The 23,971-nt window shown below is 49.8% G+C and overlaps 1 protein-coding gene across 4 annotated transcripts in view; it reads left to right on the top strand.

The window, feature by feature from the left end:
• Positions 1 to 23,971, top strand: part of LOC144827733 (sodium- and chloride-dependent neutral and basic amino acid transporter B(0+)-like) — a 3,091,484-nt gene that overhangs the window by 117,802 nt on the left and 2,949,711 nt on the right. The window lies entirely within an intron of this gene.

Here is a 23,971-nt window from a genome sequence, read left to right as displayed (position 1 = left end):
GTCAGGAAAGGGGAGTGTTCGTTAGGCGAGGGGCCAAAAGAGACGAGCTCCGTACTAGTCTGCGAGCCTGGGTGGAAGCGCACACGGAGGGAACGGTGGAGGAGGAGGAGTCAGACAGAGGTACTGTCATTGAGGGAACTGCAGAATGTCCCCTGGGGGTGGGTGAGATGTCAATCAGCCCCAAGGTAGCCTCACGGGAGGGCAGCTGTGTATCCTCAAGAGGGTTGTCCGAGACCGAGTTAGCCGACAGGAGAGAGGAAAGACAGCTAAGGTGGGAGCTGGCCCAGATGGAGATGGAAGAAAGGATGGCAGGGAGGAGAATGGAACACGAGTTCAAGTTACGAGAACTCGACCTCCAGGCCCGCAACATTACTCCGGAGGGTGTCGAGTCAAAGGAATTTGCCAGGGAGCCCAGGCCTCATTTACCCAAGGACGTAGTCACCAGTTACGCCGCTGGGGACGACATAGCCAAGTGGCTGGCAGCCTATGAGGTCTCCTTAAGAGCCCATGGGATCCATGAGAAGCATTGGGGTGGTGGATTATACCGCTACATGCCTCCGACAGGTAAGGATGCCCTATTGGCCCTAGACCGGGAGGAGCAGGTAGACTACCCCGCCATGAAGGTTGCGCTCATCAGAAAGTTTGGGTTGACCCCAGAGAAATACCAGCAAAAATTTAGGGGCAGCCACAAACTGAGCTCACAGAATTGGGTTGACTTCCTGGATTATGCCAAGAAAGCCCTAGATGGGTGGGTCCAAGGTAGTGAGGTGGAAGACTACCAATGGTTGTACGACCTAATACTCAAGGAACATCTACTCGAGAAATGTCTTCCCGAGCTGAGGCAACACCTGGTAGACAGCAAACTTACTTGCCCCCGTAAGCTTGCTGAGGAGGCAGACATTTGGGTAAGTACCCGAGTGTCTACGAGTGGGACGGAAGGAGATTCTCAGAAGTCCGGACAGGGCGCTCCTCAGAAGAAAGGGGGAGAAGATAACAAGAAACAGGAGTTCTCCAAAGGCCCCCAAAATAACTTTAAGGGGAAAAGTCACTTTTCCAATTCTAAGGCTATCCCGCAGAAGAACCCTAATCCTGGCCAGAGTCAGCAGCCAAGGGTTGTCCATTGCTTTGATTGCGGTGGTATTGGAAATTATAAGGGAGACGTGAAATGCCCAAAGAGGCCACCCCCTCCCACTGGAGGAAAGACCCCGGGGGTTGCTAGTGTAGCGCTCGGGGAGGAGATGCCCTTAGATAAGGGAAGGGAGAGGGTGGGTGTCACCTTAGTGTCCCTGGGAGATCGGGAGATGGTTCCAAAGATCCAGGTGCCCTCAAATACTACCAAGTATGGGCAGTGGGTCACCATCAACGGCCATAGAGGGGAAGCTCTGAGAGATACAGGAGCCAGTATGACTATGGTAAGGAGTCATCTGGTGTCCCCGGAGCAGGTGATTCCAGGCGTACTTCATCCAGCCGCGATGGCTGATGGCAGAATGGGCCACTATGTCGTGGCCGAGGTTCCCTTTGAGTGGGGAGGGGTTGCAGGTTCACTTAGAGTTGCCGTAAGCCCCGCCGTGCCAGTCGATTGTCTGCTGGGTAATGATATGGAGCACAATGCTTGGAAGGAGGTGGAATACCGGACTCATACTGAGATGCTGGGTACACCTGATTGGGCCTGTGTGAGTACCAGGTCTGCGGCTGCTCGGGAGGAGAAGTCGCGTGGGTTGGAGCCTGGAACAATGGCCCACCCAGCTGCTGATGAGGGAGCATCTCGAGGACAGGAGGAGCCTGCCTCGATGTCCGTGCCCCGTGAGACGGATAGGCCACCTACGGAGGTGGACCCGGAGTCCGCTGTGGAGGACACGGTTCCGTTGGAGGACTTGCCTATCCCCGCTGAGTGGCGAGTGGAGGGAGGACCATCCAGGGAGGAACTAAGCAAGGGACAGAGGGAATGTCCCACCCTCGAGGGTCTGAGGCAACAGGCTGAAGCCCAGGCAGCAGGTAACGAGTCTGGGAACTATCGCGTTTACTGGGAGGATGGTCTCCTCTACAGTGAGCCCAGGGCGCCAGTGCACGGATTTTCACGGGCCCTGGTAGTCCCACAGTGTTACCGAGCCTTCCTATTAGAGTTGGCTCATGAGATTCCCTTGGCAGGACATTTGGGTCAGGACAAGACCTTTGCCCGGCTTGTCCCCCACTTTTATTGGCCTCGAATGAGGGTGTCGTCCGACACATACTGTCGGTCGTGTGTGTCATGCCAAGCTACTGGGAAAACAGGGACGAAAATGAAGGCTCCCCTGGAACCACTTCCCGTCGTTGGCACCCCCTTTGAAAGGGTGGGCATCGACATTGCTGGGCCCCTAGATCCACCCACATCATCCGGTCACAGGTTTATCCTGGTACTGGGGGATCACGCCGCAAGGTATCCAGAGGCAATTCCTCTGAGAACCATTACTGCACCGGTAGTGGCGAAGGCCCTGATGGGGATCTTTACCCGAGTTGGATTCCCCAAGGAAGTTGTGTCTGACAGGGGGACCAACTTCCTGTCAGCATATATGCGGGCAATGTGGAAGGAGTGCGGAGTGACTTACAGGTTCACCACTCCTTATCACCCACAGACCAATGGTCTCGTGGAAAGGTTCAACAAAACCTTGAAGGGTATGATCAGAAGTCTACCCGAAAGCCTGCGGAGGAAATGGGACATCCTCCTACCCTGTTTGCTCTTTTCCTACAGGGAAGTGCCGCAAAAGGGAGTGGGTTTCAGCCCCTTCGAGCTTTTGTACGGGCACCCTGTACGTGGACCTCTCAGCCTGGTGAGGGACTCCTGGGAAAAGTCTCCCCGGAAAGTTCCCCAGGATGTGGTGAGCTACATGCTGGCCTTCCGAAGCCAAATGGCTAAGTTGTGGAAGCAAGCTTCTGACAACTTGGAAGCCAGCCAGGCAGTCATGAAAGCGTGGTATGACCACCATGCTCACCCAGTGGAGTTGGAGCCTGGACAGAAGGTGTGGGTGATGGAGCCTGGAGAGCTGAGCGCCCTCCAGGACCGTTGGACAGGCCCCTACGAGGTGTTGGAAAAGATGGGCAAGACTACCTATCTGGTGGATGTGAAAACCCCTCGACACCCGCATCGGGTGTTACATGCCAATCGCCTCAAACCCCACTTTGAGAGGCCTGAAGTCATGTTGGTAATGGTGACTGACGGTTCGGAGGAAGAGGACACTGAGCCTCTCCCCGACCTCTTTGCGTCTCAAGAAAAGGATGGGTCAGTGGAGGGAGTGAAACTCTCACCATCCCTGACTCCTGAGCAGCAGGAGGAATGTCGCCAGGTCTTGGGGTCATTCGCTCCTCTGTTCTCCCTTGTCCCGGGCAAGACCCACCTGTGTACCCATGACGTGGACACTGGAGACAGCCCACCTGTGAAGTCGAAGTCTTACCGGCTGTCTGACAAGGTGAAGGCCAGTATCCAAAGCGAAGTAGCTAAGATGCTGGAGCTAGGAGTCATCGAACCTTCAAGTAGCCCTTGGTCTAGCCCGGTGGTTTTGGTTCCCAAAGCTGCCCCACCTGGCACCACACCAGAATTGCGGTTCTGTGTGGACTACCGAGGACTAAATTCAGTAACCAAGACAGATGCTCATCCAATCCCTCGGGCGGATGAACTGATTGACCGGTTGGGAGCTGCCCAATATCTCAGTACCATTGACCTTACTGCAGGGTACTGGCAGATTCCCATGACTGATGGAGCCAAGGAAAGGTCAGCCGTCTCCACACCTGATGGACACTACCAGTTCTGCGTCATGCCCTTTGGGCTCAAGAACGCTCCTGCCACTTTTCAGCGGCTGGTGAACACGATCCTCACCGGGATGGAGTCATTCTCCGCTGCTTACTTGGATGACATCGCTGTCTTCAGTAACAGTTGGGAGGATCATTTGCAGCACTTGCGAACCGTTCTCCAGGCCCTGGAACAGGCTGGCTTGACGATCAAGGCCAGCAAATGTCAAATTGGACAGGGTTCGGTAGTGTACTTAGGACACTTGGTGGGCCAGGGAACGGTGCAGCCCCTTCAGGCGAAGATTGAGGCAATCATGGCCTGGAAACCCCCCAAGACCCAGACTGAGGTCCGAGCCTTCCTGGGCCTCACAGGTTACTACAGACGATTCGTAAAGGGGTATGGCACTATCGTGGCACCCCTTACAGAACTCACGGCCAAAAAACAACCCAGGAGAGTCATCTGGACGGAGGCTTGCCAGCGAGCCTTCGACACTCTGAAACAAGCATTGTGTAAAGCTCCAGTCCTGAAGGCTCCAGATTTTTCGAAAGAGTTCATTGTCCAGACAGATGCATCTGACATTGGCATTGGGGCGGTGTTATCGCAACTCAATGAAGAGGGTCTGGATCAACCCGTGGTCTTTCTGTCACGGAGACTGCTTCCCCGGGAACAGAGGTGGAGTACCATCGAGCGGGAAGCCTTTGCGGTGGTCTGGGCACTGAAGAAGCTGCGACCATACTTGTTTGGTTCACACTTCCTTGTTCAGACAGACCACCGACCCCTTTGTTGGCTCATGCAAATGAAGGGGGAAAACTCCAAACTGTTGAGGTGGTCTATCTCCCTACAGGGAATGGACTTTCGGGTGGAACACCGGCCCGGAGTTGACAACGCCAATGCAGACGGTCTCTCCAGGTATTTCCGCCTTAGTGTTGAGGCCTCCCAAGGGGTTGGGTAGTTCTCCCCACTTTCAGCTGGGGGGGACGCGTGTTAGACCTGTCTGCTTCTGAGAGTCCCCTCACCATTATGATTTCTTTTGTTCCTCTGCACCTCCCAAAATGTGTCGCTTTTCTTTGTCTGCCAGGACTTTTTATGTGTTGTTTCATGGGGTTAGATGTTCCTTGACGCCCAGTTGGTCACAAGGTTTGTGGCACCTATTTACAAGACACGTGACGAAACCTGTGGCATTATAAACTGGGGTTGTCAACTCAAAGATATAGCCTTAAAATGGTGGACACCCTTATCCCTCATGTGAGTGACTCCCATTGGAGCCTTCATGAACCCTGGCCTCATGAGGTTTTGGCGCCCTTGGTTTGGCGCGCATTTCTGACAGGAATACCTTTATTTTCCTCAGGTACACAAAATGGCTGCTCTAGAACCCCAGTACGGTGGCTGTGAGTGTCCCAAAAACCCCTCAAGAGTGCCTTGTCATTGTCACAGCCAGAGAAGGTTCTAGAACCTTCTGGCTCGTGCCAGTACCCCAGGGCACTGGCTATATAAGGCTCAGTCCCTGGCGGCCATTTTAGATTCATTCTAGATTCCAGACTTGACACCAGATCGACACCTGCCCTGTTAACCCCTGAGGTGGCTGGTAGCGCAGGCTGTAGAGCAGCAAAGGGTTGCTGGCGTTGTGTCTGACTGGCGTTCCAGTCAGCTACGTGAGAAGTGATCTAGCGCCTACAGCGCCTGTCCAGCGAGTACCTCATTGCCCCCCCTAAAGACTGTGGCCAGATTCGTGTGCCTCCCCGCCCCCCCGGTGGTGAACTGTGATTGATTTATCGAGTCGCGAGGCGAGAGCAAGATCGCCGCGACCGCGATCGTCAGCTGTGCCCCCTTCGCGACAGGTGCCTCTAGAGGGGAGCTCGGACGTCTCCGAGCCCCACCAGCGTAGAGCGCTTCCTGCGCAGATTGAAGGTGAGGTGGTGCGCCGGGGCGGGGAAAGGCCAGCCTTCGTTAGGCGGGACTAGCGTCTCTGCCACTCCCCAGTGACCCGGGAGCTGTAGCTGTGGGCGGGAACCACCCTGAATGCGGAAGTCGGAGGGAGGTCTGTGGAGCCCCTGAGAGCCCCGTCGCTAGCGAGAGGAGTGCTGTGCCCGACTGAATCGTACCTTGAGTTACAGCCGATGTGAGGTGGGCCCGTTTCCTCATAGTGAATGCAGCGTTGTGAAGGAACTGTGAACCGGCATCTATTTGACTGTGCGCGAAGGTTGTGTGACCTCTCCGGCAGCCCGTTCGTCAGTCTAATGACTTTGAACTGGTACCGCCTGTGCTCAAGTGGCGCTAAAGCCCGTAGGCGCGCATAGACTTCACCGGCAAAGCAGAGATCCTATCCCGGTGACCGCTGAGTACAAATGATGTATTTACTGTGTTTCCTTGCCTTCTAGATATACGCGCATACGCCTTGAGTGATTATTAAAGAGTCCCAAACCTAAATTTGTGCTCAGAGAAGCCGTATACCTGGTCATTGAAAACAGCATAAACTGTAAGAGTTATCTTTCCCATTTGAAACGTATTGCAGATGTAATGATTCTAAAGTATTTAATTGGTGGCAGCGATACCAGAAGAAAAATGTGGTTGTTTCTTTAAATGAGCCAATATTTATTCTGATATTTATTGTGATATTTATTGTGATATTTATTCCTGAATCTATTCTATTTATTAGTACTATGTATTACCAGAACTGTGTGTCCAAAAGAAATGTAAATGTGCTTGCCCAGTCAACCCTATTTACAACAAAGAGCTTTTATATAAAGGAATCTTATTTGTCTACAGCAGTGGTGTGGTGTTCTTCTTTTTGGTGTGGATGTACAAGGAGTTATTATTGGGTCAAAGCCGGCTTAACACTACAGCCTTCACCTGCCTTGTCACTTGAGCCAAGCTACCCCCCCTTTGTGCTGGGCTTGCCCATCGCAGGTCCAACAGTGGTGAAGGAAGGAAGAGGCGCGGTGATGGCCAAGTGCGACGTCAAGTTGGCTTTCCGGCTACTGCCTGTTCACCTAGACGATTGGAGCCTACTGGGGATCCAGTTTCACGGCCGCTGGTATGTGGACAAGGGCTGCCGATGGGCTGCTCGATGTCCTGCGCGCTTTTTGAATGTTTTAGCACGTTCCTGCAGTGGTTTTTTACGGAACGCACGGGTCACCAAGGAGTCACGCACTACCTGGATGACTTTTTCTTGGTCGGGGCCCCAGACTCCACGAACTGCCAGGTGGCTCTGGACAGATTTCAGGAGATCATGGTGGACCTGGGGGTGCCGCTGGCACCGGAGAAGACAGTGGGGCCAGGCACGGCGCTGTCATTCTTGGGTATTGAGATTGACTCGAGCTTGATGGAGGCATGGCTACCGGTGGACAAACGCCAACAGATGCTGGGGCTACTGGAGGCGATGGTGGCCAGGAATAAGGTGACAGTGCTTTTGGGGCACCTCAACTTCGCGTGCCTGGTGGTGCGGGTCGGTAGGACGTTTTGCAGACGACTAGGCCGGGCTTTGGCGGAGCGGAGGCCACCACATCATCACGTGCGCTTGTCGGCGGGGTTGCGGGAGGATTTGCGGATGTGGCGGTTTTTCCTGAACCAGTTCAACGGAGTGCCCTTACAGCGGGACGTGGACTTGGTATGGGATGTGCAGATCTTCTCGGACGCGGCGGGCAGCGAAGGCTTCGGGCTCTACTGGAAAGGGAAGTGGTGCGCTGAGAGGTGGCCCCCAGAGTGGTCAGGGGGCGGGAGGACCATTGCTTTCCTGGAGCTCTTTCCTTTGGTAGTGGCAATCTGGCTGTGGGGAGAGGTGCTGGCACATCGTCGGGTGACTTTTAATGTGGACAATATGGCAGTGGTGCAAGAAGTGAATCGCCAGTCCGCCAGAGATGAACAAGTGTTGAAACTGTTGAGAGTGTTTGTGCTGGGCTGTTTGCGCCATGACATTGCTTTTTGCGCGGTGCATGTCCCAGGAATTGACAATGACATTGCGGACGCTCTGTCTCGTTCGCAGTGGGGGAGATTCCGTGGGTTAGCCAAGGAAGGGGAACGGGACCCGACTCCACTGCCGGCGCGGATGTGGGACATAGGCAACACCGGATGTTGCAGCTGGTTCTAGGATCCTTGGCAGAGTCAATCAGAACAGCGTATGTGGCGGCCTGGGGGGAGTTTGTGGCGACAGGGGCGTGTTGGCGGCCGCCGGGCAGGGACAGGCAGGAAGAGGTGGTACAATACTTACTGGAATTGATTGGAAAGGGTTTGTCGAGGGTGATGATAACGGGTAAGCTGGCGGGGATCAGTTTCATAGGTAAGCTGCTTTGGGGATACGCCCCGACTGCAGGTGAATTGGGGTCCAGGATGTTGGAGGGTTGGGCGCGGGAATGCGGGCGGGGGGGGCGGTGCGGCGGCCGGTGTCAGAGGAAATGTTGGGCAGAGTGGTGAGGATGCTGCCGCGCGTGTGCAGGGATGGCAGGGAGGCATGCCTGTTCGGGACGCTGATGGTGTGGATGTTCGCGGGGGCTTTCCGAGTGTCCGAGCTGTTGGGGTCTAAGGCGGAACGGGGAGTGGAATGGGCGGAGGTGCAACTGACACAGTTGGAGGTGCGTTTGTAGCTGCGTAAGTCCAAGACGGATCAGAGGAGGGTTGGGTCTTGGGTGGTTTTGAGAAGGGGGGAAGAAAGAAGTGTGTGCCCGGTGCTTTAGGGCAGGAAATGGATGAACGAAGGTGCAGCGAGTGGTCTGGTGTTTCAGCACGCGAATGGGAAGGGTGCGACGGGGCGTCAGCTCTTGGGAGTGTTGCGGAAGACCTTGGCCAGATTAGGAGTGGATGGGCGTCAGTTTGGTACGCACTCTTTTCGGATAGGGGCGGCGTCCGAGGCGCATCGTCGGGGGCAGGGGAGGGGGGCCATCATGCGTTTGGGTAGGTGGACTTTGGATTGTTATCGCCGATATGTGCGCAGCTCGGAACCAGCAGGAGCGCGCGTATTGGAAATGGGGGGACAGTGTTGATTGACATTTGTTTTCTCATTTCAGGTTCGGTGGCGGGCCCCTCGTCCAGGGATATGTTGATCTGGATTGTGGGGCATTCTTTTGTGAAGAGGGCGAAAGTACAGGCACAGGATAGCTATTTCGGGGATAGTTTGGGGTTCAATCCGGATTTGTTCAAGATAATCTGGTCGGGGAGGGGGGCATGAGATGGAAAGAGCTGGGTACAATCTTGAATGGATTGGTGTGCGGGGGGCGTTGCCCTGACGTGTTGGTCCTCCACTTGGGGGAAAACGATCTGGTGCAAGAAACGGGTTTGGTGCTGATGAGAGCGATTCGGCGGGATCTGGCAGAGCTGCGCAGGTGTTGGGCAGGGTGTGTGGTGGTCTGGACCGAGTTGGTGCCGCGTAGAGTGTGGCGGGGAGCGTTGAAGCCGCAGGCGGTGGATAAGGCAAGGCGGAAGTTAAACTTGGAAATGGTGCGGTTCTGTCGTCATTTGGGTTTTACGGGCATATGGCACAGGGACATCAAATACGATGCGCCGGAGATGTTCAGAGGCAACGGAGTACATTTATCCTGCATTGGAATGGATCTGTACCTGTTGGAGCTTCGGGAGGTGTTGGCGAAGTTGTTGGGGGTTCGCCGGGAGTAAAGGTGTTTTGCAAGGTACGCGGAGGCGTGGGGGGCAGGGAAAGGGGGGTGGAGGTGTAATCACCTACCCCACTTTCCCTGGGTGGCGGAGTTAGGGTTGATGTTGGCCAAGTTTGGCTGGAGTTCGGGTCTTTATCATTATGTTTGGGGATTTGGGGAACGGGAGCGGGGAAAGGGTAAACAGTTTTGGAGTTACATTAGAGGGGCTTAGTTACAGTTGCAATAAAGCAGATAGGTCTGTAGGTATTGACAGGTTTTGGAGTTAGGATGTAGGGGAGAAAAGTGGATACATGAGGATGTAATGGAATGGTATATTTGTATATGCAGGGTGGGGGGATTGTATCATGTGGGGATTGTAGGGGTGGGGGGAGACAAAACCCAAGGGGTCAGGTAACTCGATGTTTAGAGAGGTGTTAGTTTTGGGAGGCGGTTGTCAGTTTTAATATATGTGATGTGCACCTGTTTCAAATAAAGCGGCCTTTTACACACACAAAATGGTAGTCGGTCTTGATTGCCCCCTTCATCCCTCCCAAGGCGCAGGTTGGGGGTGGCAGGGAGGTGGGGTGGTGTTCATGGTGTTTCCGAGCTGACAATTAATGAAGAGGCGACCCTGTGGTGTCTACACGGTGTGCCGGTAACCCTTGAATACTAGCGAGGGTTGAATGGAGGGTTGAACATGGGAGATGCAGCACGGAGGCGACCTACAAGTGTCCGGTGCGGTTAGCGCTCCCAGGACAGTCGCAACTCCATCTCCAACCCTCCGCTGCGCGTCTGTGCTCGTAATTCTCCCTCGTAGCACAGAAAATGTTAACCGACGCGGCATTTAGGCACGGCAGGTGGGACCTTACGCCGGGAGCCTAGCCCCCCCTTCCCCTCCATGATCGTCCAGGGCCAAGCGACGGTGCACGAGGGCAGCCGCCGGCATCCCCGAGGTATTGCCCCATCCGGTGTGCAATCCACATCAAAAGCTCTGGCCTGCGCGACCACTGCGCCCAACTAGACCACTAACTGTCTGTTAGGGGGGGCGGGCGTCATGGTTGTGACAAGCCCAGCTCTGGGCAGTTGATGCCCATGCCATCCTAGCTGCACGAGGCTCCTCTGCCGGCCACCATACGCTGGACGAGGCTTGTCTTACTCGCTCCCCTCCCCCAACCAGATGATGACGGGGGCTATTGCTCACATTAAAGGGGGGTACTGCACCTCTCCGCACTCGGCTAAGCCCTGCTAATTTCCTGCGACCGCCGGCGCTGCGGGCAGTGTCGGATTGCACCCTGCCTTGTCCGGGACCCGCTGGGCCACCACTGCTCCAGCTAATGCCGACATCTTGGACCTAGACCGGCCATCTACTGCTCCCGAGTGTGTCCCGCCCCGTAAAGTACCGTGCTGCCACCCAGGGGCAAGATCGTTCATCGGGCGAAAGTGCTTACCATGAGCTTGCGCCCCTTCCCCCAGGGCCGGACGCGCGGGGAGAGAGAAAACGGGGGGGGGGTGGCGCGTGGGGACGCAACCACCTTCTCTGTCGCCGCGAACCGGCTCTAGTCTCAGACTTTACTGCCTGAACATATTTGAGTTGCCCCCCGGGAGCTGTAACCTCCCCACTTCAAGGCAGATCAACGCATCGGTACTGGCCGGGCCAACCGCCCCGAGGGTCTGCCCCGTAACGGGCGTTGGTTGTGACACTAGGACACTGGCCGGTCGCAGGGGTTGTAAGTTAACATCAAGACTGCCATGGGGTCGGCCAATGGGCCGTGGGCTTGATCTCCCTGGGGATTTAATCTCCCTGGGACGCCAACTCGGCCCGGCCACCGCAAACCCCACACCGAAACGTCGGAAAGGGTGGAGGGGGGAGGTGATCGAGCCACCAATTGGCGAGGTGAATAACTAACCTCTGTCCCGATAGCAGCATGGTTCTCCAACCACCTCACAAGACGTGGCAGCAGCCGCGTGTGTCCGGTGCGACGACAAAGAGGTAATCAGCGTGGTGAGGGGGGACATATACCCCTCACCCCGCCTCGCGCACCGGACATGATGCGGCACTGCCCGCGCCCAGGAGGGGACTCCCCGAGAGTCCATGCCCCTTTTGGAGGAAAGGGGGTGTGGAATGCCCGATGGCACTAGAGGGCCGCCCTCTTGAGTGGCCTCCTGAGGTGGCCTCGGGCAGCCGCATTCTGCTCGCAACTAGTGGTTGCTGTGCTGCTGGATTCTCATTGTGGGAAGCACTCTGCTCTCTCCTTTTTGTGCTGGTGTACAAATCAACGGTACAAAAGGGGGTGGTGATGGACGGAGCATCTGAATCAATCATACACTCACACCCAATCAAAAGATCTGGGTTTAATCCACCCCAGTTCAGACATGGCTATATGCAAATCAGTCTGACCCTGTGCCTCATGGGAACAGTCCAGCCCGAACTGCCAAGCCATGTCTTCCCTGGACCGGAAACAAGCTTCTGAGGACTGGTTTCTGGCATTCCAGCCGTCTTCAGCCCGGCTTGCTTGAATCCAGTGGCAAAGTGAGCAAGGGACTCACGTCTGAGCATACCCTGCCACACTTATGGCGGCCAAAAGCGGTACAAAAGGGGGTGGTGATGGACGGAGCATCTGAATCAATCAAACACTCACACCCAGTCAAAAGATCTGGGTTTAATCCATCACCGTTCTTTAGCCCACTCTGCCACCCCAGTTCAGACATGGCTATATGCAAATCAGTCTGACCCTGTGCCTCATGGAAACAGTCCAGCCCGAACTGCCAAGCCATGTCTTCCCTGGACCGGAAACAAGCTTCCGAGGACCGGTTTCTGGCATTCCAGCCGTCTTCAGCCCAGGCTTGCTTGAATCCAGTGGCAAAGTGAGCAAGGGACTCACGTCTGAGCATACCCTGCCACACTTATGGCGGACAAAAGCGGTACAAAAGGGGGTGGTGATGGACGGAGCATCTGAATCAATCAAACACTCACACCCAGTCAAAAGATCTGGGTTTAATCTATCACCGTTCTTTAGCCCACTCTGCCACCCCAGTTCAGACATGGCTATATGCAAATTGACTTGGGACAACCTCTTGGACAACGCAGAGGTGTTCCGTTTGATTGCGCGCTCACTGAGAGCTAAATACTGAATTTTTTAAAAAAACCTCGTTTTGTCAGTTTTATGTTGTAATAATTTTTACATTGTACCTTGATCTTAAAAATTTAATCTGACCGCATACCTGCACTCGAAATCGCCACACTACCGCGTTTAGAGCGGATTACTGTCATCTAGGAAGGGCACCACACCGCCAGAACGGCGGACATCTTTGGTGAGGGCAAGGATTGGCTGCTCTAGTCGTCAGAAGGACGCTAGAACAGTACTTAAGGCAGGCAAATTAGGCGGCCAACTACTTGGGACAACCTCTTGGACAACGCAGAGGTGTTCTGTTTGATTGCGCGCTCACTGAGAGCTAAATACTGAATTTTTAAAAAAAATCTCGTTTTGTCAGTTTTATGTTGTAATAATTTTTACATTGTACCTTGATCTTAAAAATTGAATCTGACCGCATACCTGCACTCGAAATCGCCACACTACCGCGTTTAGAGCGGATTACTGTCATCTAGGAAGGGCACCACACCGCCAGAACGGCGGACATCTTTGGTGAGGGCAAGGATTGGCTGCTCTAGTCGTCAGAAGGACGCTAGAACAACACTTAAGGCATCCATGCAGACGCGCAGCGGGCACGCGCGGCGGGCTCGCCGGAGCGTCGCCGGAGTCGCGCCAGAGTCCAGCCCGTCTGCGCCCGTCCGCGCTCAGACGGGCTCGGGGGCAGGGACCTCCGGACAAATGCGCTCCAACACCTCGGAAGACTTGCATAACCTGGATAAAGGTGAGACTTGCTTGGATAATGACATCTTGAAGAAACTACAAACATATGCGCTTTATAAACCGCTAAATACGATATCTCTAGACCCATATTCCACTCTGAAAGTAGCAAGCCTAAACACCAGATCACTCCACTGTCACCACGTCGAGGTCTACAACTTGTTGCAAAACACTGATACTGATGTATTGACCTTAACAGAGACTTGGATGAGTGAGAGCTCAATGCCAGACATTCTGGCCGCTCTTCCTAGCGGCTATGATGCTTTATGGCAAAATCGACCAGGAAGCACACGGGGAGGAGGGGTAGCGGTGATTTTTAAAAAAAAACGCTGTCAGTGGAAATCCTACTATCTGAGACAGTTGACCTGGCTGATTTGCTTGGGGTGAAAGTTACAGTAAACAGCCTATGTTGGGTGGTGTTAGCGGTTTACCGCCCTCCCAATGCAACCCCAATCTTCCAGGACCTATTCGCCCCCATTATATCAGACCTATGCTCTCGCTATACGAAAATTGTAGTCACAGGAGACTTCAACTTGCACTGGGATAATCCCCATTGGGATGCCTCTATGCGTCACTTGGACACTTTGATGTCAGCACTAAATTTTAAACAAATTGTGAAGGTCCCCACGCACATCAAAGGTCACACCCTTGACCTGGTGTGGACTACAGACCCCTCCCTAACACTGGAGGAAGTAGCCCCATGTATTTGGTCTGATCACTATCTAATCTCTTGTGAGATACGTATTAAGGGCCAAATAATTAGACCAACATTGGCGGCTAGACAAACCCGTAAATGGGCAGAGGTCGATCTGAGGACCCTGACCAAGGTACTCCTGCCGAGAGACTGTCCCCTGAGTTCAGATCATACTCTAGATCAGCAATACGCGGATCTAACGCATTGTCTGATATCAGCTATTGACCAGATAGCACCAATGGAAATGAAGGTGTTAAAAGGTCCGGGTAAGGATGCCCCCTGGTTCACGCCAGCATTGAGGGACCACAAAAAGAAACTTAGAGCCCTAGAAAGAGGATGGAGGAAAACTAAACAGGACTCAGCCAGAAATCTCTACCGAACTTCCTTGACTGCATACAAAAAACATATCACTCTGGCCAAAGCCGAGTACTACGAATCCCGCTTAAGTAGGGCAGCCAACGTGCAGAAAGAGACTTTTAAGATCCTGTCGGAGCTGACTAAAAAGCCGGACAGTGTTCAGTCCCCCATAAACTGCAATTCCTTCCAAGAATATTTTCTGGAGAAAGTAAGAACCATCATCCAAGACATAAAAAGTGGGATGCCAAATGGGATGGCCACATCCACTGGCCCTCGAACTCAAACTGACTGTTCCATCACACTGTTCCCAGAGATTGACATCTTGAGTCTGCAGCATTTGATGGGCAGAATTAAGTCTGGATCCCCAGCGGACCCGTGTCCACCCAAAGTCTTTCAGGCAGCCCGCCCTTTACTGGAGGAGCATGTCATTTCTCTCCTAAATAGATCCTTGGAAACAGGACAATTACCGGCAGAATTCAAGGAAGCGCGTGTTAGACCGCTGTTGAAGAAACCTGGTGCAGACCCCGCAATACTAAAAAATTACAGGCCGATCTCTCAGTTACCATTCCTCTCTAAAGTACTGGAACAACACGTACTAAAAACCCTGTCTATGTACTTGGAGTCCAACTCCCTGCTTCACGAACGACAAGCAGGGTTCCGAGCACATCACAGCACCGAGTTGGTGATGCTCTCGGTGCTGGACGAATTGAGAGGCCTGGCTGACGGTAAAAAACCGAGCGCCCTGATTTTATTAGACCTTTCAGCGGCATTCGATACCGTCAGCCATGCGCTGCTACTGGAAAGGCTGAGTGACTTTGGTATCAATGGCCTGGTTTTTAGATGGTTGCAGTCTTTCCTGTCAGGAAGGACACAAAGAATACAACTGGGAGAACAAATCTCCGCAGTGGGAGAGCTAGAATGTTTGGTGCCCCAGGGCTCGGCCTTATCCCCACTGCTGTTTAACTTATATCTACAGCCGCTGATTGCCTCCTTGGCGAGTATGGGCTGCACAGTATATAATTATGCAGACGACACGCAGTTGCTGCTGAGTGTTGATAATACAAACACCGCCCAACTCCACACTCAGAACATCTTGAGACACACGGTCCAGTGGATGACAGGAAATCTCTTAAAAATCAACCCAGATAAGACCGAGGTCCTGGTGATTTCATCTGCCACCTCACCATGGTGTGACCTCTACTGGCCCGCAGAGCTGGGTCCAGCTCCAAAACCCAGCCTGGTTGTGAAGAGTCTGGGGATCAAATTGGACTGTGACCTCACTATGGTCAACCAAATCTCCTCAGTAGTGGGTAGTTGTACTAATATTATTCGACAGCTGCGGAAATTAGTGCCCATCATCTCCCAATCTATGCTACGTTCTATCGTCGCAGCTACTGTGATCTCACGTATAGATTATGGAAATGCCCTCTACCTTGGCCTACCAAAAACCCTGACAAACAGGCTACAGGTGGTGATGAACGATGCTGCTCGTCTTATTTTTAGGCTGCCAAGACGTACTAAAGCATCCCCCCTGCTACAGAGTCTCCACTGGCTCCCTATCAAGGAGCGAGTGGAATTTAAAAACATGTGTATCGCCCATAAAGCCATTTATGGCATGGCGCCTGCATACATTAAAGATCGTCTAGCAGTGTATAGCCCAAAGAGAGCTCTTAGATCCTCAAATTCTCAGCTACTGGTGTGCCCCCGTTATAAACTTGCCACCAAGGGAGGAAGAGCTTTTTCGGTGCTGGTTCCTCATCTATGGAACACATTACCTGAGCCATTACGTAAGGAAGGAAACCTCCTACGTTTCAGAAAGGGGTTGAAAACGCTGCTATTCAGGAGAGCCCTTTGAGCCACTTAGGTTAAGTGGAGACTTCTGTATTGTCAAAGTTGTTGTTTACCATCGAGTCCCATGCGCTTAGAGGCCTGTAGGTGATTGAGCGCGTTATAAATTAAAAATAACAATAACAATAACAATAACAAATTAGTCTGACCCTGTGCCTCATGGGAACAGTCCAGCCCGAACTGCCAAGCCATGTCTTCCCTGGACCGGAAACAAGCTTCCGAGGACCGGTTTCTGGCATTCCAGCCGTCTTCAGCCCGGCTTGCTTGAATCCAGTGGCAAAGTGAGCAAGGGACCCACATCTGAGCATACCCTGCCACACTTATGGCGGCCAAAAGCGGTACAAAAGGGGGTGGTGATGGACGGAGCATCTGAATCAATCAAACACTCACACCCAGTCAAAAGATCTGGGTTTAATCCATCACCGTTCTTTAGCCCACTCTGCCACCCCAGTTCAGACATGGCTATATGCAAATCACTCAGACCCTGTGCCTCATGGGAACAGTCCAGCCCGAACTGCCAAGCCATGTCTTCCCTGGACCGGAAACAAGCTTCCGAGGACCGGTTTCTGGCATTCCAGCCGTCTTCAGCCCGGCTTGCTTGAATCCAGTGGCAAAGTGAGCAAGGGACTCATGCCTGAGCATACCCTGCCACACTTATGGCGGCCAAAAGCGGTAAAAAAGGGGGTGGCGATGGACGGAGCATCTGAATCAATCAAACACTCACACCCAGTCAAAAGATCTGGGTTTAATCCATCACCGTTCTTTAGCCCACTCTGCCACCCCAGTTCAGACATGGCTATATGCAAATCAGTCTGACCCTGTGCCTCATGGGAACAGTCCAGCCCGAACTGCCAAGCCATGTCTTCCCTGGACCGGAAACAAGCTTCCGAGGACCGGTTTCTGGCATTCCAGCCGTCTTCAGCCCGGCTTGCTTGAATCCAGTGGCAAAGTGTACAAATCAAGGTATACCATAACAAAACGGATACTACTGGTCTGTCAAAAAAAGGTAGTAAAATAAGGCAAAAAAAAACCAGAATCTGTGGCAGCTAAACCTGTGCTAGGCTGAAAAGGAATCCCATCAGCCCACCGAATGGCAGAACTTCATCATCTGGGATTTGGAGCACTGGTAAATGATACAATCGTGTGCTGCCCTAACTTAAAACCACCAGTGATGGATCAAGCCATGAATTTAAGCTCTGTGGTGCTGAAACACTAATTTTGCAGTGATATTAAATATGAGAACAAATCATATGTGCAATTTAAAATTGACTACCATGATAACAAAAGTAAGTTTAATAGAAACTTATCATAGTGTCAAAACTAACAACAGAGTGTGGATAGTTTTGTCAAAATAACTATCGTCAGTTGACTAAAGAGGTCTACATGTTTCAGCCATTATAGGTGATAGTAAACCACTGGTTTTCTTCAGGACCAATGACTACACTACTGCAAAAATCATGAAATACTATGTGATAAAGAGTAACAAGTAATACCATACATCCTACCATACAGATAACTCCAATGTGTAGGACGAGTATTCAAAGAATGGATTATTTCCTAGAAAAAATACACAGAAAAAGCTAATAAACCTGATAACAGTCAAAACTACAGATGCACATGTATTTGCCATATATACAAGTATTTAAATATCAGTAATCACATAAGGATTCACTGTAGTCATCTATTGTGAATATTGGATTTTAATTAACTCACCCAATGTCTCAAGGGAGTAAACCTCACCTCTCCTGGCGATAGCTCAGGTGATGAGGCCCCGCTCTATAAGTAGATAAAAAATAGCAGAGGACTGTTACAGTATTCCTCCCTCAATTTCCTCCAGCTTCAGAAAAAGATAAAAACCTTGGTACTAGCATAAGCAAAATAGATGGCAGCTCAGACTCCCCTAATAGAACGATGTGCTGACGAGACCCCACTAGTGAGATTCTATTTAGAAAGATCTTAGAGGAGGGCTGTGTGTGTGCTAAATTTAAGTAAAAACCTAAGTAAAAACCCTTCCAGGGATAGTAGTATAATGCATATGGTCTAAGATAATGGCCAGATTTATTATACACTAATAGGTTATCATCAATGTATTAAGTGTCCTCATTTGTTAAATTCTCATGATTCCTTATTTAAATATTCATCCTCCTAGGCGGCATAGATGTTGACCCATATCGCCTGCCTCTAGGGGAGCAACATAGTGCTTCCGTAAGGAATCCAAATATTACATAAGCTGCTGCATGTATAGCCAAATGCGGGCAAAAAACGGTGTTTGCGCCGTGTAAAGTGACCGTAAGCTGCCAGCAACATGCGATCAAACTGCACGGGATCTTCAAAGCAAGGAGGAAAATCGCCGACGTGATGTGCCGCCCTACCTGTCCGTCGGTACCCCAAACTACCCCTGAGCCAAGGGGGAGGTAACCTGACGGAACAGGAGGGCCAAATTTATACACGTCAGCGGAGCAACACGGCGGACCACAGAGGGTACCGGAAACGCTAATTAAACGTTTCTAGTTCCATAGACGCATGCGCAGTAGTGAGCGGACCAGATAGGGACCCGCGAAGTGTTCTTAATGCCCGTACGCATGCGCAGACCACCCCAGTACTCGGTCAATGCATACCGGAAACACTACTTGTTCATTAATTTCCTCAGACTCTTGCTCAGCAAGATTTGTTCATTAATTGTTACAAACACTCGCTCAAGAAAAGGCCACAAGGGATATTCCTGTCTCTATGCCGAGAAGATGCGATCATTATCCCAGACCACATACACGTCAACGGTGCAAGATGGCGGACCATACAAGGGACCGACCACGACAGGAAACGCTAATTAAACGTTTCCTATTCCATCGACGCATGCGCAGTAGTGAGCAGACCAAATAGGGAACCGCAAATGATTCTTTATGCATACGCATGCGCAGACCACCCCAGTACTCGGTCAAGGGATACCAGAAACATTACTTGTTCATTACTTTTCACAGACGCTTCCTCAACAAGATAAGTTCATTATTTGTTACAAACACTCGGGATATTCCTGTCTATATGCCAATAAGAACTCTCACAATTCAGTGAGCTTGCCTCCTATCGCATGTACGAATGTACGTGCGTGTTTGAAAATATACACTTTTTAAGAACCATCAGACAATGTAAGTTGCACTAAAATGGCGTTATTTCATTGATGTTAGTATGCCGAATGATAAGTTATCAGTCAATATAGATTCTGGAGGACGACGATGTCTTATGTATATAAGTGCTCTTGTGCAACCAACTCTGTCTCCCATTATCATGTGTATTACATAATGAACCTCAGATGGCAATAACTGTACACTCGGGTGTTGCTTTCAGAACTACCCTATAAATATATACGTAAAAAAATATATATTAATATTATATAGGGTCTTAGAAAAACAGAAATTGCCGCACGCTCCATTACTGCTGTAATACCTGTTACTGGACTTTACCAGCCATGATACTTCTACGTGCGGGCCAATGTGTGCAGAAGCCCGACAGACTGTCTGCCCCAGCTAAAGTCATGTTACTAGAACACACAGCCTGTAATCTCCTTAGTCGTCCATGTTCTCACTACAGAAAAGAAGACAAAAGAAGTATATTTGGCAGGCCGCAGGGGTAGAAGGCAAACTGTTCACTCTGTATAGACTAAAGCATGACCCACGGAATGTCGTCATTCAAGACTTCTGTGTCACACTTAAGCTTAAAAATCCATTTTTGTTCTTTAAGAAAAAGAGAGCGTGTGACATTACTGATGTGTTGTGGAATAAAGGGCTGTTCCAGCCACCCATTTCAACTCTTCTGTTTTGTGTTGCATACTTAAAAAATGACTAGTCAGGCGTGTTGCTAATGGTGCTCTTATGCTCATTGATTCTCAATTTGACTTTTCTGGTCATCATGCCTACATACTTCAAAGAGCATGGGCATGTGATCATATAGATGACCCTTTCGCTTTTGCAATTTGTATGCTTCCTCAAAAGCCAAGGTCTCTCCATCCCTATGTCTACCACAAAGGTTTTTTAATGAACTTATCTTATTGAGGAAGCGTCTGTGAAAATTAATAAACAAGTAGTGTTTCCGGTATCCATTGACCGAGTACTGGGGTGGTCTGCGCATGTGTATGGGCATTAAGAACACTTCGCGGCTCCCTATCTGGTCCGCTCACTACTGCGCATGCGTCTATGGAACTAGAAATATTTAATTAGCGTTTCCGTTCGCGATCGGTCCCCTCTGTGGTCCGCCGTGTTGCTCCGCTGACATGTATAAATTTGACCCTCCTGTTCAGTCAGGTTACCTCCTTCTCGGCTCAGGAGTAGCTTGGGGTACCGACAGACAGGTAGGACGGCACATCACGTCGGCGATTTTCCTCCTTGCTTTGAAGATCCTGTGCAGTTTGATCGCATGTTGTTGGCAGCTTACGGTCACTTTACACGGCGCAAACACAGTTTTTTGCCCGCATTTGGCTATACATGCAGCAGCTTATGTAATATTTGGATTTCTTACCGAAGCACTATGTTGCTCCCCTAGAGGCAGGCGATATGGGTCAACATCCATGCCGCCTAGGAGGTTGAATATTTAAATAAGGAATCATGGGAATTTAACAAATGAGGACACTAAATACATTGATGATGACCTATTAGTGTATAATAAATGTGGCCATTATCTTAGACCATATGCATGATACTACTATCCCTGAAAGGCTTTTTACTTAGGTTTTAACTTAAATTTAACACACACACAGCCCTCCTCTAAGATCTTTCTAAATAGAATCTCACAAGTGGGGTCTGATCAGCACATCGTTCTATTAGGGGAGTCTGAGCTGCGATCTATATTGCTTATGCTATTACCAAGGTTTTTAGCTTTTTCTGAAGCTGGTGGAAATTGAGGGAGGAATACTGTAACAGTCCTCTGCTATTTTTTATCCACTTATAGAGCGGGCCTCATCACCTGAGCTGTCGCCAGGAGAGGTGAGGTTTACTCCCATGAGACATTGGATGTGTTAATTAAAATCACATTTTCACAATAGATGACTAAAGTGAATCCTTATGTGATTACTGATATTTAAATACTTGTATATATGGCAAATAAATGTGTATCTGTAGTTTTGACTGTTATCAGGTATATTAGCTCTTTCTGTGTATTTTTTCTAGGAAAGATCCATTCTTTGAATACTCGTCCTACACAATGGAGTTATCTGTATGGTAGGATGTATCGTATTACTTGTTACTCTTTATCACATAGTTTTTCATAATTTTTGCAGTAGTGTAGTCCTTGGTCCTGAAGAAAGCCAGTGGTTTACTATCACCTATACTGGCTGAAACATGTAGACCTCTTTAGTCAACTGACGATAGTTATTTTGACAAAACTATCCACACTCTGTTTTTAGTTTTGACACTATGATAAGCTGATTATCATGGTAGTCAATTTTAAATTGCACATATGATTTGTTCTCATATTTAATATCACTGCAAAATCAGTTTTTCAGCACCACAGAGCTTAAATTCATGGCTTGATCCATCACTGGTGTGTTTAATTTAGGGCAGCTCACGATTGTATGAGGTGAGTTGCGCTATCATATACCAGTACTCCAAATCCCCGATGATGAAGTTCTGCCATTCGGTGGGCTGATGGGATTCCTTTTCAGCCTAGCACAGGTTTAGCTGCTACAGATTCTGTGTTTTTTGCCTTATTTTACTACCTTTTTTGACAGACCAGTAGTATCCGTTTTGTTATGGTATACTGTGGATGGGGGGTAAAATACTACTTGGTCTATAAACAAATTTCCCCTTGGACCTCTTATTAATTGTGTATTTTGTGTACAAATCAAGGTACCCAGTGGCTCACCTTCTGCTGATGCCCCACGGCTCTCCTGCAGCTGCGTTCTTGTGTGAGGAAGGCTTCTGCTCTTGCCAATCTAATTACAGAGGGAGAGGCACTGCACATGCTGATATAAAGGGGTATATTTTACCAGAATATCCAGTATTGTGCTATCAAAATACCATAGTCTGAGTGTTGACGACCCAAATACTCTAAATAGAAGCATGCATTGGGAAGTATATAAATACTTTACTTAACACAGCATATATATATATATATATATATATATATATATATATATATATATATATATATATATATATATATATACCTGAATATATACATATTTTCATTTTATGTAGTACTTGAGTTAGGAATAGTAAATCTATACATACCTATATATCCTTACCTTCACAATATTTTGGTAGTTGGCATTGTGCCTATGATATTTTGGTTGCTAGAATATCAAGATTCTGATGTACAACCCTCAGTGGGATATGTGTGTTCTGCTTTGTCAGCTACAGTTAAGGATTGGTACCCATGGATGCCACGTTGCTCTGCAACCACAGCTTTATGAGGCGCAGAAGAATCATTGGTTATACATGTCATACATGCATGTGAGTTTCTAACACCCAGACAACAATACTTTTAGCCTTAGCTCCTTATCTCAGCCTGGTTTAACTGCCAAACTCTCACCTAGAATTAAGATAAGAGCAATCTTACATGGAAAGCAGGGAGTAACGGGGCAGGGGTGAACTTATGAGAGGGAGGTGTAGGAATTTATAGAAAAAAAAACAGGTAGAGCCATTTGCCATCTCTAACTGCTCTTTCAAGTGGGAAGGGGCTGTATCGAGAGCACCAACCAACGAGGAACAACTGAAGAACACTGACACTGGATTGAACCTATGGTACATAGCAGGCGGGATTACACGCCTATACTGAAAACAATAGGTCTAGCTGACAGCGTAGGCGTGGTGACGCTCAACCTAAAAAGGACCATATGTGCCCTACCCCATGATGAATGTCATCAACTCCCAGGGGCCCTCCTCCATGCGTCTGCTCTTCTCAACACAAACACAAATATGACCACAGCACTCAAAGATCGTCAACGACTCCCAGTCTCATTATGCATCAAGTTCATATCACTTTACATCGTTTGCATGGCCATTCGAAACCACCAAACATAAGTAACTCACTTTAAAACTCTCACTCTGTGGCCATCAACATATCACATATAACACACACCTAATTAAAGTACAGCTAAATAAATCAAAAAAGGAAAATGAGCAAATCAGTCTTCTCCTGCAATGGCTTCGTCCTTTCAATCGAACTGTCTGTTTGTCTGAGCCTGGACTACATGCATGGTCTTTAGAGAAAACCTATGAACATTATTTTCCTCTTGACACCTTCATCAACACGATGACAACTCTTGTATGAGCCCAGTGCTCCATCCAAATCCTTACCCTATCTGCCATCTTTACTTTGTGTAAATTTGTATTTATTTGCTACTAGGGCTAGACTGTAAACCAAAATCAGCCCCAGCTAAACTGTTCACACCAGTCCCACACTGCAGGGAACCTCAACTAGAATGTGGCGATGGGGTCTTACTTGGATATTGGCGGTGCATCATGCTTTTTTAAGCGGCCCACTAGTCTGCAGCATACTTGGAAAATGCCAGGGTGGCAACATGATCAGTTTGACACTTTTTATTACTAACAATATTGCCTTACTCTGCAACTGTCTATAACCATCTTTCAAGGCTTCTATAACCGCCACAAAACCGCTGCATAAACCTTTTGCTATTGAAAGTGCTCTGCTGACCCTCTAAGCTAAGGTCACACTGTACCAAAACCCCATTTGCAACAAGTATATATTTCTGTAAAAAATTGTTGGAGGAAATTGTTAAGACACTGAGACAAATATTACTCTTCAGTGTTATCACACACCAGAAAATGGATGTGTTCTGAATAGAGAGAGAAGAACATTCTGCTGTGTTGTTCTACATTGAGATCATTTTATGAGCGTGTCATCAACA

This window comes from Lissotriton helveticus, chromosome 4_1 (assembly GCF_964261635.1).
Source record: "Lissotriton helveticus chromosome 4_1, aLisHel1.1, whole genome shotgun sequence".
NCBI classification, from domain to species: domain Eukaryota; kingdom Metazoa; phylum Chordata; class Amphibia; order Caudata; family Salamandridae; genus Lissotriton; species Lissotriton helveticus.
This window is presented reverse-complemented; position numbering and strand designations above follow the sequence as displayed.